This window comes from Gopherus evgoodei, chromosome 23 (assembly GCF_007399415.2).
Source record: "Gopherus evgoodei ecotype Sinaloan lineage chromosome 23, rGopEvg1_v1.p, whole genome shotgun sequence".
Classification (NCBI taxonomy): Eukaryota; Metazoa; Chordata; order Testudines; family Testudinidae; genus Gopherus; species Gopherus evgoodei.
The window spans coordinates 8,304,056-8,322,814 of NC_044344.1; the positions used below are offsets into that span (position 1 = coordinate 8,304,056).

Here is an 18,759-nt window from a genome sequence, read left to right on the forward strand (position 1 = left end):
AGATTTTTTGTACACATTCTATTGCTGCAGTTAAAGTAACACCTCCTTTAACGCATGCTCTTTTGAGAAAGCACTAGGATCAAAATATTAATGCTAACTTTCAGTATTTTGCCAAAATGTGTCACCGTCATAGAACACTTACATTTCAAAGCACTGTATAAACATGAACTAACTAAACCTTAACACCCCTGGGAGGGAGTTCCATATTTTCATCGTTTTACCAGTGAGAAACCAGTTTAAGTCACTTACCCTATGTCACATGGAAAATTAGTGGTAGAGAGACTAGAACACACAAGCTCCTGCCCTATACTCAATCCACTAAGCTATACAACCTCTCTTTGGGCATTTAAGTGTCTTATTCTATAATGAATCAATAATCCAGTACACTCATTATCCTGACCATGATCCAAAAGCTTTAATTTAGCAAACTGCTGACAGACAGCCAATAGGTCTCAGCTTTAACAGCTGCTCAGGATCTCACACTGAAGACAGCAATTCAGGTGGATCACCATCACAGCATCCAACACCACCAGGAAGTAAATTCCAAGCCTAGGATGCTGAGCACTTCCTTCTAATAAAAGGAACCTGCAGTGTGTGAATGACAAGCCATAATTACCATGTGCTAACTGGTTTGTCACTTTTCATTTCTAAGGCAGAGAAATAAAGGAAGTTGAACAGAACTTTTCCACTCATTCATCACTTCACTATGTCACTGCAGACCTCAATAAGGTGGTATAAAAATCATGAAGGGGACTCAATGAAGTTTGCTATAACTTAGTACAGCGTTCATAACAGACTTCATGCTATTAGCCTGACTAAAGTCTGGATTTAGCTTTCAGTAAAGAAAGATTTCAATAAAGCTATTTTAAACAAAAATACTTTTCACCACTCTCAACACTTCGCAGAGCTGGTGGAGAGAGAAAAGTAATTCTGCAGCAGCAAGTCTAAACTGAGGAGCTGACAAAGATATGGTCAAATAAGAACCCTTTCCTCTCTTTAGACTTGTTTCAGCCATTCTTTTTCCAATCACTGTGTTGTTTTCTTGATCATGTAAAAAAGTAAGATGTTTTCATCTTGGATTCACATAGAACAGTGCCCAAGCTCCAGTCTTCAGTATTAGATCTCCTTAACCATCAGAATTTCTGTTTTATTTTCTGCTTTCATTCTTAAAACTTCAATTATAGTTTCCAGGGAAACATGTTACAAGAAGTTTGTTTTCCATCCCTTCTTGGAGTCTGAACAGTTTTGCAGTAAGCTATTTGCATTGTCCCCCACCCTAACATCTCAGTTTGAATGTACCTTGAAGAGAATATACTCATGGCATAATACACTAAGCAACTACATCACCAGGATCCTGATGTGTGGCAAGTCTTTGTCCAACTGAGAAGAGACAGGAAGACTTTTTCCTAATTGTATAACAAAGCCGTTCAAAATTACATCCTTAACCTTACAGCCACACAATAGTACAGGAGTCTGGAGAGGATTTTCTTTTTCAGGAGAAGAATTCTAGTAAAAGGTTTTGGACACACATTCCAGATACACAGTGTATTTTAAGACTTTATGACTGAGGAAATGTTATTTATAAAATACAAAGGAAATTGTACTTCACAGATCACCTGCCATTCGGACCATCCAAGTGTTGAGAGATTTTTTTAATGAGACTATAAACTCTGAACATAAAGAGCCATATACAGAAACTCTATGTATTTGGTCAAGCCAGCACGTAACTTTTTTCTGGATATTAGGTAAACTTAATGATAGTTTGTCCCAATCACACAGGGATTGATTTTAAAAAAAAAAAAGTATGGGAGATAAGACAGCAATGAAGTACAAAAGCAAGACACTTAACCTGCACACCTTCCAAAAAAAAAAAAAAAAAAAAAGTTGGTTTTCAGAAGAGATTTAGAACTTTTTTTCTTAGAAAGAGTATAAGGCATAATCCCTGCAAAACTGATGTGGCTTCTATTATCCACCTGCCTTTAGGATGTAAGCATGAAGAATGCCTGAATATACTTTTATTTCTTATTTACCTTATTAGACCATCAAGCCTGATCCTCCCTGGCTTCACTGGTGAACTACTTGGGGAACACAAAGCATATGTATTGTCAGTTCTCTTAAATGAAAGGATCAGGTGTTTAAACTCCAGAGACATGCTTTGTCCAAAGTGTTCATTGGGTGTTGGAATTATGTGTGTTAACAAAACCAGTTTTAGAACTGTGATTAAAGTCACTTCTCCTTTACAAAAATTGTTCGGCTTTTACTCAACTTTTGTGATATTCTCCCGTCACCATAATCTTCCAGGGTGGACTTCGCTTGCATTTAGTATTGAAAAAATGTTACAGAAACCACAAGAAAAAAAAACCAAACAGTTCTCTCACCCCTTTTTGGCATTCTTTATACATAATAAAAAAGCATGACAGTATATAAAAGACTTCCATCCTTCTCTCTTTTTCAGGTCAACTTTAACTGCGTTGTAATTAAACCCGTAATATGGATTTAGTTTGCAGGGTAGACAGGGCCTAATATGGATTTAGTGATCCCACTGAGATGGTACAGTTAAGGAAAAAAAATCCCCCCAGCCCCTTTTACCAAATTAGGCTTTGCCTGTACTTCACCTTTATAGTGGGACCTCTTAAGTCAGGCAACTATTCTCATCTTACAAATAATTTAAAAAAAAAAAAAAGGGAAGAGGTTACCATCATTTTATATTTAAGTTAATAAATTTGTTGTTAAAAGTCTACATGGCATCGTCACTACCCATAATACCTTTCCCATGTTGTATGGGAGGGTTTAAGGGGAGAATATACACAATGGGTAACTGGCATTATACATTCCCCTCTGAAAACAATGGTGGGTGGCTGGGTTTTTTTAACCTTTAAAAAAGTAATGTTATCCAGAAGAGGAGGAGAAAAAAAAAATCAGATTCCCTTCATAATCTGAATTTAAGAAACTTCAGGGTAAGTGGGCATGTTTAAATTATACTAATATATCAACTGGTTTGTCCAGAAAGAAAAATTAGTTTACTAGTCAAAGAGTGTTATGACTAAAGTACTTTCCCAATTTCACAACACATTTTAACTTCCCTGAGGATGGGCTTTTTACCTTGTCTTATTTTTAGAAATACACATCATAGCACACATCACATGATGTGATGTAACTGCTAGCAAGAAAATGGCCCAAACTGTTCAAAATGTAGTGGTCAGACAAAAATCCAAACAGACACAACAGCCAGTTTTATGGAAAGTTACAATTCTGTTTGCCATTCAGACTGGTGGTGTATATAAACCCCTATATAAACATACTGGGCAAATTTTAAATGTATATAGATTTTATTAGCAGGAGAGACTGCTACAATTGAAAAAAAAAAAAAAAAAAAAAAAAAAAAAAATTATTTTGTTGTGATTTTGGAGTCCCTTCCAGTTCTATGAGATAAATATAAGGAGATACACCTATTTTATTTCCTAATATTTTATTTCCTAATTTTTTGTAGAAACATGAATGGGCAAACGTGTTACGGAAGATACAAAGAAGTCCTCTAAAAAGATCCTGAGCAAATCTAATGCTAGGCAAATTCTTTGTAAATCGAGCATCACAAATGCTCTAAACCTCTTATCATAAAGAGACATGCAAGAACAGAATAGTCTTTAAAAATGTGAACACACTTTATGCTACTGTTTAGAGAAGAATGAAAAAACCATGAGGTGACAGACATCTACACACATGCTCCAATACTACTTTTCATACCTAATTGTGCATTTGGCCCTAATGTTATTGTGAAGGGACAAGCTCCTGATGCAAAATTATGCAAGGTGGAGATTATGCAACTTTCTTCTGTTTACTTGAAAACTCCGTTTTTTGTTTTGTTTTTTTATCTTAAACACCCCTATCCCATTTGGTCTCTTCCAAAGGGATAGTTTGGGCTTGGCTTCTTCGAGAGGACAGACTTCAGATTCAAGCCAGTATCTAACGTTACACACCACACAAACAGCACCACCACACCACAGTGACTGCCAGCCACGTGACAGCGATGGCAACACACACGGGCGGGGAGTGTGAATGGAGCTGGGGGCGGCAATGCAGGACTCGATTTTCGAACTTTGGGGTCCGCCGCGTTCGAACACCCGGGCTAGGAACGTTCCATGGGCGGTCGTTCAAGTTTATAAACAAGCCACAAAAGGCTGCAGCCCTTGTGCAAGATTTCAATTTAAAGTGGCGCCATCAAAGCAACCTCCTCCCCACCGCCGCCGCCGCCACCTCCACGCAATGGATCCGCAGTACTTTGCTGGCCGCACGCACTGGGGGAGGGAGGCGAAATACACAGAGACAGTAGCACAAGGAGACTGAACACGCAGGGCTCAGCCAGGGCAGACCAAAATACAGCCACTTCCCCCAGCAAGGCACCAAGCACCGCAGCGAAAACAAAGTCGGGCCCCTGCTCTCCCCCATCCCGCCTCCCCCGGAGGAGCCTGGCTGAGATCCGCTAGCGGCCCCGAGTACTTTACCCGACACACGCTCCCAGGAGCCCCGAGCCCGGCCGTGCCTGGCACGGGGCGGGAGCCAGCAGCCGGGCAGAGAAGTTCGGGCTGAGGCCGGGACTGGCAGAAGCCCACATCAGAGCCGCTCAGAGGCGGCGGCGGCGGCGCCGGGCAGCGAGGCAGCCGCGGTCGCAGATGGTGAAGGTGGAAGCGAGCCCCCCTTTCTTCCCTCCCCTGCACGCGGCGGGAGCCGCGCCGAGGGAGCAGGAGCCATTTAAAGTTGCCTGGCTCGGCGGGGCCGGCGGTAGTTGCAGTAACAAAGGGGCAGCGGGAGGGAGGGAAGGAGAAAGGGCAGCGGGCGGAGGGGAGAGGGAGCGGGGCGGCAGCGGCACCTACCACGTGATGGAGCCGAGAGCACAGTCCGGGCGGATTCAGCCCCGCACAAAATGGGCGCAGTTTGCAAACAAGCGCCGACCGAGGGGAGAAGCGGAGCCGCAGCCGGCACAGGCTCCGCCAGCCCCGGCTGCAGCCCCGGCTCCCCCCCTCGCTCTGGCCCGCTCGGTCTTCCCCGGCCGCGGGGGACGGGGCTCGTCTCTTTCTCCCTTCCCGGGTGCAGAGCGGCGACGGCGGCAGCTGCAGCCCGGGCTGGGGCGGGGGGAGAAGCTGCCCCCCCACCCCCGGCTCGGGGAGCGCCCTGGAGCCGCCGGCTGCAGGCCCTCGGCTGCCCGCGGGCGCTGGGTCTGGCGGGCGGGCCGCTCTGTGTCGCTCTCCGCCTGCGGTGCGGCGGCGGAGCGAGCGCGGCGGTGCTTCCCCCCGCTCCGGCGGCGCTGCTCGGAAAATGGCGGCCGGGCTCCTTCTCTGCCCTCCCCCTCCCTTTAATCGGAGAATGCACCGGGCGGGGGGAGGGGAGGGGAGGCGCAGCGCCCCCGCCGGCCGCCGAGCGCACTGCGCCCGCAGCCACGGGGCCCCGCAGAGCCGCCGGCCGGAGGGCGCGGGCAGCGCGCTCCCGAGCCGGCAGCAGCGGGCCATGCCTCAGCCAGGCGGGGCGGAGAGCCGCTGCTCCGGCCCGCGGGGCGGTACCGAAGCGGCTGCCTGGCTCCCCGGCCCGGGGTCCCTCCCTGGCCCGTGCACCAAGGAACGAACCCGGGGAGTGTTTGCGGATCACGGCGGCGGGCCCGAGCCCTGCTGGGCCCCTCTCGCCCTGCACTGTACGGCCGAGCCCGGCCCTGGGCCCGCAGAGCCCGGCGCCTATTGTCCTGCTGGTGCGCTGCGGCGCCCCTTGCAGAGCACCCGCTAGCCGCCAGAGGGCGCGCCTCCAACAGTGCCTTGGTTTGTTACTCCGCATGCGCCGCATGCCCGCCCTGCTCAGAACAGCAGCCCTGAGCAGGGACGGGGCTGCGGGTGACGCAGAGCGTGCTGGGAAGTGTAGTCATCTCATAACCCCATGCTCTCTTAAGGCATCAGTTCTTTGCAAGCTCGCAACAGTCCCAGGGTAGCCCAGCCTGTAGCCTATACACAGTCCCAGGGACACACAGCATGCACTGTTGGCACCAGGGACTCTATAACGACTCAGTCAAGCATTCACCAAAATTATGCATCAACAAGAGCCAAATTTTTAAAGTCTCTTAATCCATCCCAAAAGAAATTCTTCCTCCAAAGCAGGACTGTAGCAAGGCCAATATGGTACTACTGTAAATACAAGTGTTGAGACACCGCTTGGAACAAGAAATTGAACTTGCAGTTTTCAGCAAAATTCAGAGTCACATGAACCTCTCTCTTAGCAGCCTTAATGTTTTAAAAACACCCTAAACTAGAGATCGGCAACCTTTGGCACACAGCCCACCAGGGTAAGCACCCTGGTGGACCAGGATAATTTATCAGGTTTGGCCCACGCTGCTTCCCACTGCCCCCATTGGCCTGGAGCAGCGAACCGCAACCAGTGGGAGCTGAGATTGGCCAAACCTGATGACACAGCAGGTAAACCAACCAGCCCAGCTCACCAGGGTGCTTACCCTGGCGAGCCATGTGCCAAAGGTTGCCGATCCCTCGTCTAAACAAATCTACTAGTGTGACCACCTGTCTCTGCAGGGATGAACTCCAGGCATCACAACATCATGCTGCTATGCTGATACATGAGCATGTAATGACATAACCTTATCAAAATATTAGGACATGGCAACATGTGCTCTGTGACTAAACCATTAAGCACTGTAGAACAGAGAGTCATTTAAAAGAAAAAAAAAGCCATCACAGAAGACCTGCAGTGTGTAACAATTGTTTCCTATAGTAACACAGAAGCTCAAAATAGTGCAGCTTATAAATGTTGCTGAAGTGTCTTAGTTCAATACTGTGTTTTCTGTTGGTATAAAAGAGAGGTTTTCCTCAAATGAGCTAACAAATTTCAAGCGATGACTGGTGTGCTGCACAGATGCTGATTCAAATACATATCAGCTGAACCTTAATCACATTAAAATATATCTACTAAGTGATACGTTTTTATCTTGATTGAAAGTACATGTACTATAGGAAACACTATACAACTACCTTAAAAATTGCACAGCAGGCAAAAACGCAGCTACTGCAACAAAACCCTTCTTTCTTAGTTCTGCAAAAATAAGTGCAGCAGTCTTGAAAGGCATATTAGAGGTTTTTTTTGCCGGGGGGGGGCGTAGAACTTATTCAAAGCTTATTTAAACAGCTTCCTATTTAAGGGAAGGGAGGGAGATTTCTCTAGAACAGAATTTGGACAGTGTCACTTTGCCACATGTCAGGGGGAGGGAGGGAGAGGGCAAGTGTGAAGGTAATACATTTAAAAAAAAAAGGGCACAATATTAAACTTAGAAGAAAGGTAATAGTTAAAAATGGGAAACAACATTTTCAAAAAGGCATGGTTAAAAAATAGAAAAGGAAACAAAAGCTAAAGTTAGTAAATATTGAAGAAGTTTATTTTAAAAACAAACAACCTCAGCAGAGGGGCAGCTGGGGAGAGAGTGTTATATAGTTTAAATGACAGGTTTCTTAGATGCCATATTTATCACCCAGATTATTTTCTTTATGCATTGTTTCCTTCATGCCCTGCCCCCAATCTCTTGTCTGCTGTCTTTATAAAAAGGCTATACACTTCAGGGCAGAGACTGACTTCCTATATTTTTGTATAGTATCTACCACGTCTGATATTTGAATAAAATGGTTAGGTTTAGAAACTGGCTAATCCTTTGGGCCTTATTACTTTAATCATATCCATACAGGTACGCTCTTCCACCCGCATGGAGTCCTCCCAATGACTTCAATGAGGCTCCACATAGGTGCAAGGGCATGCCCATGTGGCTCTGATTGAAGGAATGACGCTTTTGTGTTTAACTCCTTAAATGTGACCCAAAAAGTATTTTCCCTCCCATCCCCATCATTTTACATGTTATTTTTAAATCCCTGCTGGTTTTTACATGATATTCAGGTCTTGTCCCTATAGTGTCTTCCAGGAAAAAATAAGCAGACAACTGATAGTACAACTAGTTTATCACAAGTATTAAGGAAGTGAAAGCTGAGTGACAGAGGAAATTATTTTTAGTCACTGTTTAAAACTTGGGAGAGGAGCTGAGCTTGTTTAGTTCTGATACCACCTATTTAGTTCAAATGCCTGCTAAACAGTTGGAATTAAGTTCTTTTAAAAGATTCAGTACCCCTGACCTCTCAATTAAGGAAAGAAAGAGCTCCTCAGGTCTTTGCATTTCCAAGAGATATCCATCAGAAACAGGAAAAACAAAGACTTGACATTCCTGCAATCACTATCTGCTGTTCTGTTCATTTCTTAAACACTACAATAATAAAAACATAAAAGAATACAATAATCTCTTGGGGGGGCAGGAATGGGGGAGAATAGGTAAATTTTTAAAAAATTACTAGTTTCCTGTGTTTCCGATGAACTGCTAGGGAGGGTAGGGGAGGGGGCTGGCTTTGTAAAAAGTTTCAGGGTGCTAGGAAACAGCTCTTGGGATGAGCCAATTTTAACCCATCTTTGCTGTCGCTGGAGCCCCATTCCATCCACGTGCCTGAAGCATCCTGCCACTACTCTTTGCTAGGTCTCATATTGTGCTTCAGGCCAGGAAGTGGTATATATCAGCATCTGAAGCAAGGGGTGGGAGCAACCTTTGGAGAGAGGTTGCTACCCTATGCAGAGTACTTCTTTTAGTATTTAAAAAGTGGGACTGGGAGTCATGTTAACAGACATGGAAGGGAGGCGAGTCACGGGCTAAATTTAACTCTGCTTAGAACTTTCAGAATGAATCTGTTTCAGCTGAGGATTCTAAGGGCCAATTCCCGCATTTACACCTTTCACACTTTTATAATGAGTTAATGCTAGAAGGACCAGACTCTTAGAAACATATTTTACAGGTCTGATTCTCAATTACACTGCTAGATTATTTGGCCTTATGTGGGGAGACCCTCTTTTGCTCCTGCTACAAATGAAATACCCACTGCTAGAGCAGTGTAGAGGGGCCTTAATGCAAAACGAGAATCAGGTCTTACATGTTGTATAACTACACTGCAAAATCCATTACCATATAGGCCACTACAACAGCTCCCTGCACAAATAAATGTACCCTGCTAGTATGCAACTAAACCCTGATACTGAAAACATTTATACACATGCTTAACTTTCATGTGGCTCTACAGCCCCTGCCTTCAATGGGACTTCTCACATGCTTAACTTTCAACATTAAGGAATCACAGGATCGGGATCGTAACGCATATCTTCATTAGCAGTGAACCCTGTATCATAATTACGATACCACTAGCTGTGTAGTAGATGGAACTCAAGAACCCATCAAGAGACAGCAGGTTATACAGAAATTAGCTTGGGACCAAGCATCACACTCTTAAGTTATACTCTGGACTCCACCACTGATTCACTGCCCTCTCCTACTTTACCTCTCTGCATCTCAGTTTCCCCATCTGTAAGTTGATTATACTTAGCTACCTCACAGGACAGTTGGGAGCAATGACTATATAGTGCTTGACATGTTCAAAGCACTGTACAACTGCTAATTATCAATGATGCTTCTTAAATGCACAGATGGGTCATTAGTGAGCAATCAGAAGAACCCTTTTTCTGAGGCCCGGTCTACACACAGATTTTGTTCTGGTAAAACTATTTCAGTTAGGGGTGTGATTTTTCTACCACCAAACAAACAGTTACACTAGCGTACCCCTACCATAGATGCAGTATTAAAATAAAATAAATAAATAAAGGTGCCTTAACAGGGGATTAGTTGTTGAGGGCACAAAAAATTACAAGAGGGAAATCAGTGGGAGAATCTACTCAAACACTTTAACTGTCTATACACAAATCAAGGAGAATGAGGAACAAACAGGAAGACCTGGAGGATTAGTACATAAGATACATTATGACTTAATTGGCATCACAGAGGCTTGGTGAGATAAGTCTCATGACTGGAATATTGGTAGAGAGGTGTACAGCTTCTTCAGGAAGGAAAGACAGGGTAAAAAGGAGGAGGTATGCATTACACATCATGAGTATATATACTTGTTCTGAGGTCCAAAAGAAGGTGAAGGCAGACCAATCGGAGTAAAGAGAAATGGAGTAAAAATTAGGGGTTGTGTCAGGGTAGGGGACTATTAAAGGCCACCAAATCAGGAAGAGGAGGCAGATGAGGCATTTCTAGATCAAACTACAGAAATATCCAAAACACACAACCTGGTAGTAAGGGGGCGGGGGGCTGCATTTAACTACCCATACATCTATTGGAAAAGTAATATGTCAAAACACAAATTTTCCAGTAAGTTCTTGGAATGTCCTGGGGGCAGCTTTTTATTCTGGGAAGTGGAGAAAGGAACCAGGGGAACAGCCATTTTAGACCTTGAATCTGACCAATGGGGAGGAATTGCTAGAAAATCTGAAGACGGAAGGCAATTTGGGTGACAGTGATCATGAAAATCTTAATTCTAAGGAAAGGAAGAGTGATAATAGCAGAATAAGGATAATGGACGTTAAAAAAAGCAGACTTTAATACAATCAGGGAGCAGGTAGGTAAGGTCCCATGGGAAGAAAAAATCTAAGGAGTTCAGGAGAGTTGGAAGGCAATAATATTAAAGGCACAACTGCAAAGTACCCCGATGCAAAGGAAAAATAGAAAGAATAATAGTAAGAAGCCAATATGGCTCCATCAGGGGCTCTTAAGGACTTGAAAATCAAAAGTGAATGGTACCAAAAGTGGAAACATGAACATATTGTTAAGCAGAAGTACAAAAAAATAGTACAAACATTCAGGGACAAAATCAGAAAAGCTATGGCACAACAGGAGTTATACTTTGCAAGGGACACAAACGGCAATAAGAAGAGGTTCTTCAAATACATTAGGAGCAAGACAAAGACAAAGGAAAGTATAGGTCCTCAACTTAGCTGGGAAGAAGAGCTGATAATTGGTGATATCCATAGAGCTGAGGTATTTCATGTCTATTTTGCTTTAGTCTTCACTAAAAGGATTAAAGGTGACCAGATGCTTGACAAAATGAATACTAACAAGGGTGAAGGAATGCAAACCAGAATAGGGAAAGAACAGGTTAAATAATATTTAGATACGTTAGATGTATTCAAGTCGGCAGGGCCTGCTGAAATTCACCCTACAGTACTTAGCGAACCAGCAAAAACAATCTCAGAACCATTAGCAATTATCTTTGACAACTTCTGGAGGACAGGTGAAGTCCCGGAATACTGGAGAAGGGGAATTTTTAGTCTTGAGAAAAGAAGATTAAAATGGGACCTGAAAACAGTCTGCAAATATGTTAAGGGCTGTTAGAGGAAAGTGAATCAGTTGTTCTCAGGTCCAGTGAAGGTAGATAAAGAAGTAACAGACTTAATCTCCAGCACCAGAGATTTAGGTTTAGATATTAGGGAAAACTGAACTATAAGGGTAGTTAAGCTTGAAATAGGCTTCCGAGGGAGGTTGTGGAATTCCCATCACTGGAGGTTTTAAAAAATGAGTAGGACAAACATCTGTAATGGGTTGGTCTAGGTCTACCTGATCTTACACAGTGCAGGGTGCTGGACTTGATTACTGCTCAAGGTTCCTTCCAGCCCTACATTTATGTGATTTTATAACCAGCATAAAAGGTGCCTTATAACATATAGCTTATTCCTGTTCCTGTACAGCAGGAGTGAGGAACCTTTCTTCTAGCAGGGGCCATTGATGCACATCAAAAATCAGTCAGGGACCACACACATCGCCATGAGGAGCGGGGGAACGGAGGCTTGGAGCTTCCCCCCACAGAGGAGTGAGCCAGTGCTCGCGGCTCCAGCCCTGCATGTGTGTGTGTGTGGGGGGGGAGAGAGGCTTGGGGCTTCCCTAGGCTTGGGGGGGGAGTTCAGGGTGCAGGAGGGGGCTCTGGGTTGGGGACAAGGAGTTTGGGGTGCATGAGCAGGCTCAGAGCTGGGGCCGGGGATTGGGGTACAGCTCTGACTGGGAGTGTGGGCTCTGGAGTGGGGTCAGGGATGGAACAGGGAGTTGGGGTGCAGGAGGTGGTCTGGGTGCAGGCTCTGGGTGGGAGCTTCGGTGCAGGAGGGGGCTCCTGGCTGAGATAGGGGGTTGGGGTGCATGAGAGTGCGTGGTGGTGCAGGGCTCCAGTCAGGAAGCGCTTACCTCAGGTAGCTCCTGGTTGGCAGCACAAAAAGGCTCGCTGCCTGCCTTGGTTCTGTGCGGTTCCCGGCCAATGGGAGCTGCAGAGCCGGTGCTGGGGGCAGCACATGGAGCTTCCCCGATCACCCCTCCACTTAGGGGCCGCAGGCACATGGTGGCAAGCTGGTGCTCACAGCTCCAGCCCTACCCCTGCAGGGGTGGATTCCGAGGCTCGGGGCGTCCAGCCCACAGCACAGAGACTTGCACCAGGCCAGACGAAAAGAAGCAGCAGGCCGGATCTGGCCCATGGGCCAGAGATTCCCCACCCCTGCTGTACAGGAATTAATTAAACCAATATAAGCACTTTTTATACTGGTTAACTGCACCCACACTAAGGGATTGTACCACTTTAATTACGCTGCAGTTCTAATACTACTACTAACACACTGGCTGAGGTAAAGCAGTACAACCTTCATGTTTTAACAAGGCCAGAATGTACTGCTTTTAGGTAGCAAGGGCAAGACACTGGTGCTTTTCTTTTTTTAATGAGTCCTACCCTGGGTCTGCCCATCAATGCTGTTAGTTATAGAAGTCATAGATTATGCATCTTCCTAATTTTTTCAGGACAACATTTTGCTACATGATCCAATTGCCAGCCCCAATGCAGGGACTGAAGATCCACTGCTTCTTTTAGCGGCCAAGATAAGGTCCTCAGCCAGCAAAGTGGGAAAGTCAGTGATCTTTCTTAACTTGTCTGGCTGAGAGCTCCATAGTCTTGGTCCTGCTCCTGTGAAGGTCCTGTCTCCTGTGGTCGTAAGTCCCTCATTTTGTCTGACAGTTTCACTATTCCAGTGGAACATATCTGTCATTAGAGGTCATGGAGGAAGAGACAGCCGCTCAAGTAGCTAGGACCAGATCCATGACCTTGAAAATCAGTCCAGTGTCCTTGAACTGTACTCTGTGTTTAAACAATGGGAAGCCAGTACGAAGAACGGCATATCAGGGTGATGTGTCCTCAGCAGTGTTGGATCAGGTACATACCTGGACTATTCAAGAGTTATACTGGCTTCCCATGGAAAAAAAAAAAAAAAATTGTATGTGGGATAAGGTCAGATGATGAAGACCTAGCAAGTAGCAGTATTCACACTGCGCTTTGGATCTATTTCCTACTGGTCCAAAAAAACTGCCCTTTAGAACAGCAGGGTACTGAACCAAGATAGGATTTTACAATGGCAGAAGCATCCTTGGCCATGTAAAAAACACCACACACATACAAAATCTGGGATTCAGATTAGCAGAAAAGGCAGAAGTCTCCTACCAATGATAATGGTTCTAGTAGCAGTATGTGTTCAGACATAAGCACCATGGAAACAGAAGGACATCTTGACAGACAGAATCATTAAAGAAACAGGGAAGATTTCTCATAGCAATAAGGAGAAAAAGGATGAAGGTTTCCAATCCTCTCTACATTCTGCCTTGGAAGAGTATTTTACTAACCAATAAATCAAGATTTCTAGTTCCAAGCCTAACGACATCCCATGTCTAAATCTTGCCCCTTTTTGCTGCACATCTCACCATCTTTCCTCTGTCCACACACCTAAAACACTGGCTCAGGCTCTCATCTCCCATATTAAGTACTGTAACTTTGGCCGTGCCAAATATTTTACGACACTGTCACCTCTCCATTATATCCATTTAAAATGCTGCTGCAAAAACCATTTGAATTCAGACCTTGACCCTGTTTGCACCCTCCACCACAACATTCAACATAAGCTACTTGTCTTTTCTTTTAAAGCACTTCACAGCTTACCCTCACCTTCCCTATCAGCTCATATGTTCTGTTGGACAGTTGACCCCTGCCCTCATTCAACCAACAATACCAGCCTATATAGCTCATGAGTCCAGTTTTTCCTCAAACATCTTCATGTTTTCTCCGACGCCTTCCCTTACGCACAGGAAGAGCTCCCTGTAAAAATCTGCAAAGCCACTACATTAGCCTCCTTTGAATCTCTTAAAACCCTCCCCTGTTGCAATGCTTACAAAAAACACTCAAAAATGGTTAGGCAACTGGTATGCTGACTGTTGCTTATTACACTAATTATAACTGACAATTACCTTGTGTTCCCCACATCAGATTGTTGCCTTCACCTATTCTTATTGTACTTAGATCGTAAATTATTTGGGACAAAGATAGTCTTGTTATATGCATGTACAGTGTATAAAGTAATAAGAGTCCCCAATTCTGACTGGGGCCGCTAAGTGCTATTGCAATACAAGTTATGCTTATATAGGAAACTCGGGTATATGGAGACTCCTACCCTTGCAAAGAAAACTGTAAGATTGAGAAACAAGCAGAAGTTAATAAGAACAGGGGTTACAGAAGAAAACTGAATTACAGAACTCCCTGGAAACACTCCACTTTCTAATCCAACTTTAATTTCTGCATACTGGCTTCCAGGTTTACTAGATATTCCAACAACAACAACAACAACAACAAAAAGACATGTTCGAGAGTAAAAGAGCACACTATCCTAAACACAGAACTGTGAGACCTTTCTCTGGTTCCACAACTATAAATATAAGCAAGCTGCAGCTAAAACAGATCCATCACGCAGTGGCAAGATCATTGATGTCAAATATTTTTCTATATCATTACAACAGGCTCTCCTTGGACCTCTCACATCACTGGATAAGTTTTGAGTTGCTTAACAGAGTCAAGGAGGAAGAGTAAATTCCTCATGCAAAGAGCTACATAGTCCAACTGAAAAGTAGTGCTTTTTTAAAAAACAGTAAACACTTTTAGTGACTAAACCAGTTAATTTGATGCTGAAGTTTACAATTAAAAAAAATCCACTGCTTGTTCCTATATTCAAGGAAGGTCTACAACTTAAACGTCTTTCTTTTTTTTTTTTAATATGTCAAAACATGAGGGGAATTATTTTAACTTCTGACCCTGGAAACACTGTGGTATAAAGTACCTAAAATTGAAAATAATCAACTATGAACCGTAGTAATGTGTCTTTTTGTAAGGCGGAGGAAATGATCGTGAAGAATATTTCACTACGATTGCTTAAATTCTGTGGCAAAGTTAATTTATTCTTTCTATCCACAGAATATGGTCCCATTGTGCCATGAAGTACATGGGTTCTTGATTATAGTAAGCAGGTCAATGGTCTATCTTGTCTAATAGTCTGTCTAATAGTGGGAAATTCTGTATGTTTCAGAGGAAGGCATAAGCCCCTTCCCACTATTGCACCCATTTGTGGAATATGGATAAGTACATCTTCCTACAGGGGAAGGTACAGGTAGATACAGGAAGTAGTATCTACTCATAGTCCACAAACTACTGACAACCCTGAAATTATCAGACCAACTGGAACACAGTGTTGACTTTTACAGCACCGTGTAAGGCTAATGGACACAGTTCACCACTGTCTTGGCCTTGCACCTTGTGTCATAATATACATTGATGCAAAGTGGTTGTACAATGCTATCAAATCAAAACAGCAGTATTTTACATTAATTTTGCACAGATGTGACTGCACACAAGGTGGACAGTACAGACGAGTGGTTATCAAACTGCAGGTTGCGACCCAGTACTGGGTTGCAGCGGCTTTTGTCAGCACCGCCGACCGGGCTGTTAAGAGTCCTGTCAGCAGTGTTGCCCAGATAAGGCAAGGTAGTCCCTATCTGTTCTGACACTGCGCTATGCGCCGGAAGCGGCCAGCAGCAGGTCCAGCTCTTAGGCGGGGGGCCACAGGGTTCCGCGTGCTGTCCCCGCCCCGAGCACCGGCTCTGCACTCCCATTGGCTCCCCGCCAATGGGGGGGGATGATAGTGCCTGCGGGTGAGAACCATGCAGCGCCACTTGCACTCCTCCACCTATGAGCCAGACCTGCTGCAGGCTGCTTTCGGGCGCAGTGCAGTCCCAGGACAGGCAGGAAGCCTGCCTTAGCACCCCCACTGTGCCACTGAGTAGGAGCCGCGCAAGGTAAGCCCACGCCCCAATCCCCTGCCCCAGCCTTGAGTCCCCCCACACTCAGAGCCCCTTCCTGCACCCCAAACCCCTCATCCCCAGCCCCACCCCAGAGCCTGCACCCCCAGCCCAGAGCCCTGACCCGCTCCCAACACCCCAACCCTCTGCCCCAACCCTGAGCTCCTCCCACATCCCAAACCCCTCTGCCCCAGCTCTGTTGAATCACAGGCATCAACAATTTTCTTCAACTGGACTGCTAGAAAAAAAGTTTGAAAACCACTGGCATAGACTCAGACCCCATCAATTTACTCAGACTTTTGCCTAAGAAGCATGATGATGGAATCAGTTACGGGAATGTTTCTTAAGAAGCTTAAATTGATGCTGGTCAACATGTTGATTTTATATTGAGGGCTGTACATGATCCCTGAGATTGATGCAAGTCTTAAATTTTATTTTATTCCTTTATAAATAAAACTAACGTGTATCATTTTAGCAAAACTGGCATAGCACAAACTGTAATTTTATTGCTTTAACTGCTAATTATGAGGAGTTATTTCACTTTTGTGTGATGAAGGGGAAAACACACGAAGAGGGAAATGTGATCCTGCTCCAAATGTAAAGCCATTGCCATCTGGGACACCAGAAAGGTGAAGCCTAGCAGTGTTATGGGAATGATGCTTTCAGTTTTTAAGGGTGGATCTACACTAGGAATTTTTGTATTCTCTCTTTAGCACCAATGCAGCTCCACTGACGTTGACAATGGAAGTATTAGCGTAGGCATCAGGCAGGTATTTTAACCACAACGTTGCCTAATCCTGTTCTGTAGAGTAAAATGATACAGTGGTAAACGTATCTGCATCCATTCCACACAAGTGCTTCCTCGTCTGGCAGCAACAGTGGAGCTGCACATGTGCTAGAAAACATAGAAAAGGTTTAGAAGCATTAGCTAGTTGTTAACAGGAATGGAGTATATTTCATCTGTTAAAAGGAAGTGCCTGGAATAGCCAGCCCAAAATGAAAAAGAGTAGCTGAAAGTCTTCCAATACTTCTTTATCCTTTCCAAAAGGAGACCACAGCCCCTGCCTCAAGCTCACAGCAACATTTTTTTACTGATTGGACTTTCTACAAATACTGTCTAGCTTTTTCTCATCTTTTGAGGCAACAGAAAATCTGGGAATTTCGAGAGTGACAGCCTTCAGTGGTTAATAAAGATTCATATGTTAAAAGTCTTCCCTGTTTTACTAGCAACCCCTTAGATTAACAACAATAGTTGTAAAAGTCGGTCACTTTTCACAGTTGATGCTGTTGGTTTACCTTTTGCAGGTCACTCTGATTAAACAATAAAACTAGACTGGCCAATTTCACTGTTTTTCCATCAGTTTCCACTTTCTAGTCTTCTGCCCTAGGACAACACTATTAACCTGTGCCTCCCTCCTACCCTCACCCACACAATTTGTTCTTTCTGCTGCTGCTGCTCTTGGGAGTCAGGGACAAGACGCTTAAGTTCTGTGTGACTAAATCTCCCTCCTGCTGGCATGTGCCGTGTATGAACTATAAGAAATCTCACATAAGGAGCTACACTAGACTCCGCGGCCGTGCTTAAGGATGACCTCACCTTCTGCCTCACATTTGCATTATATGCAATGATTTCGCATTAGTCTGCAATATCCCAATACACGTTTAGGGAAACCTATCATTTACTGAGGGAATAAAGCAATAATGACAAGACAAAAGCTTTATCAGACACCAACTAGCTGAGAACTAGAACTATTAGCCAGCAACAACACAAAAGATGAGTGGGTGCAGGGACACTGCTTCTCCCCAGTCAAGTGCAAGAATATCCCCTTGGTGAACCCCAGCCCCATTCCAAAAATGCTGAAAATGTGCTGAAAGTCCTAACAAGATGCTGTGCCTGTATCCTTCTTGAAGAGCTTTATTTTTATCATTATCAAATGCTTACTAGCCAGAGGATGTGAACCACTTGCTTCAAACACATCCTCTCACCCAGAACTTTCTGACTACTGGAAGGCAGAAGAAATTAATTCTCTCCTCACACCTACCCTAGACCCTCCTTATACTAGCAAAGGGAGGTGCCTTCATTACTCTACCCTTTCCATAGCCTCCATTTTTTGGTTCTCTCTCAAGAACAGGTCAGGTTACTTAACTTTGGTGTTATTTAAACAACAACTTTTCCAAGCTGCAGCATGAAGCCAACATGATTTGTCCATTTCACTGAGGCCTACTGGGCCCTGAATATAAGCAATTAAACTGACTAGAATCTTCTCATATTACATCCCACTCAAGCCATAGGGCTGACTACATTTAATTTTATAAGCTGTTCCAGGATATCTGTATACAGGCATCACAGTGCATTACATACCTATGGCAAACTCTTACCTAGTTAATCCATTAATATATAGCAATTTTAAAATTGGTTAGTCTTTTTCAATATATTTTTCAAACACCTCTAGGCCTGCTTTTCATAGGGGTTGGTCACCTATAGCTCCCATCAACAGAAATTACAGGAGCACAGCACCATGGGGATGGAGGAGGGAGGGAAATCACACTGCTAAAATGTAGCAGCAACCTCCAAAAACTTGTAGCAGAGAACTAAAATAAATAGTATTAGGGTTTTATGTTGTTGATGATGTTATAAATACATACACAGCATAGGA

General features: G+C 44.3%; 1 protein-coding gene across 5 annotated transcripts in view; it reads right to left on the bottom strand.

Annotated features, from left to right (window-relative positions):
* Positions 1-18,759, bottom strand: part of KANSL1 (KAT8 regulatory NSL complex subunit 1) — a 176,240-nt gene that overhangs the window by 153,552 nt on the left and 3,929 nt on the right. Inside the window, exon 1 of one of the 5 annotated variants that reach the window (XM_030541038.1) lies at positions 4,872-5,135. The exons of 1 other annotated variant lie outside the window; for it this stretch is intronic. The gene's annotated coding sequence lies outside the window, so the exon portion shown is untranslated. Of the gene's footprint in view, positions 1-4,502; positions 4,594-4,871; positions 5,136-18,759 lie in introns of those variants that run through there. 3 more of the 5 variants (XM_030541035.1, XM_030541037.1, XM_030541039.1) reach the window with 3 other exon arrangements.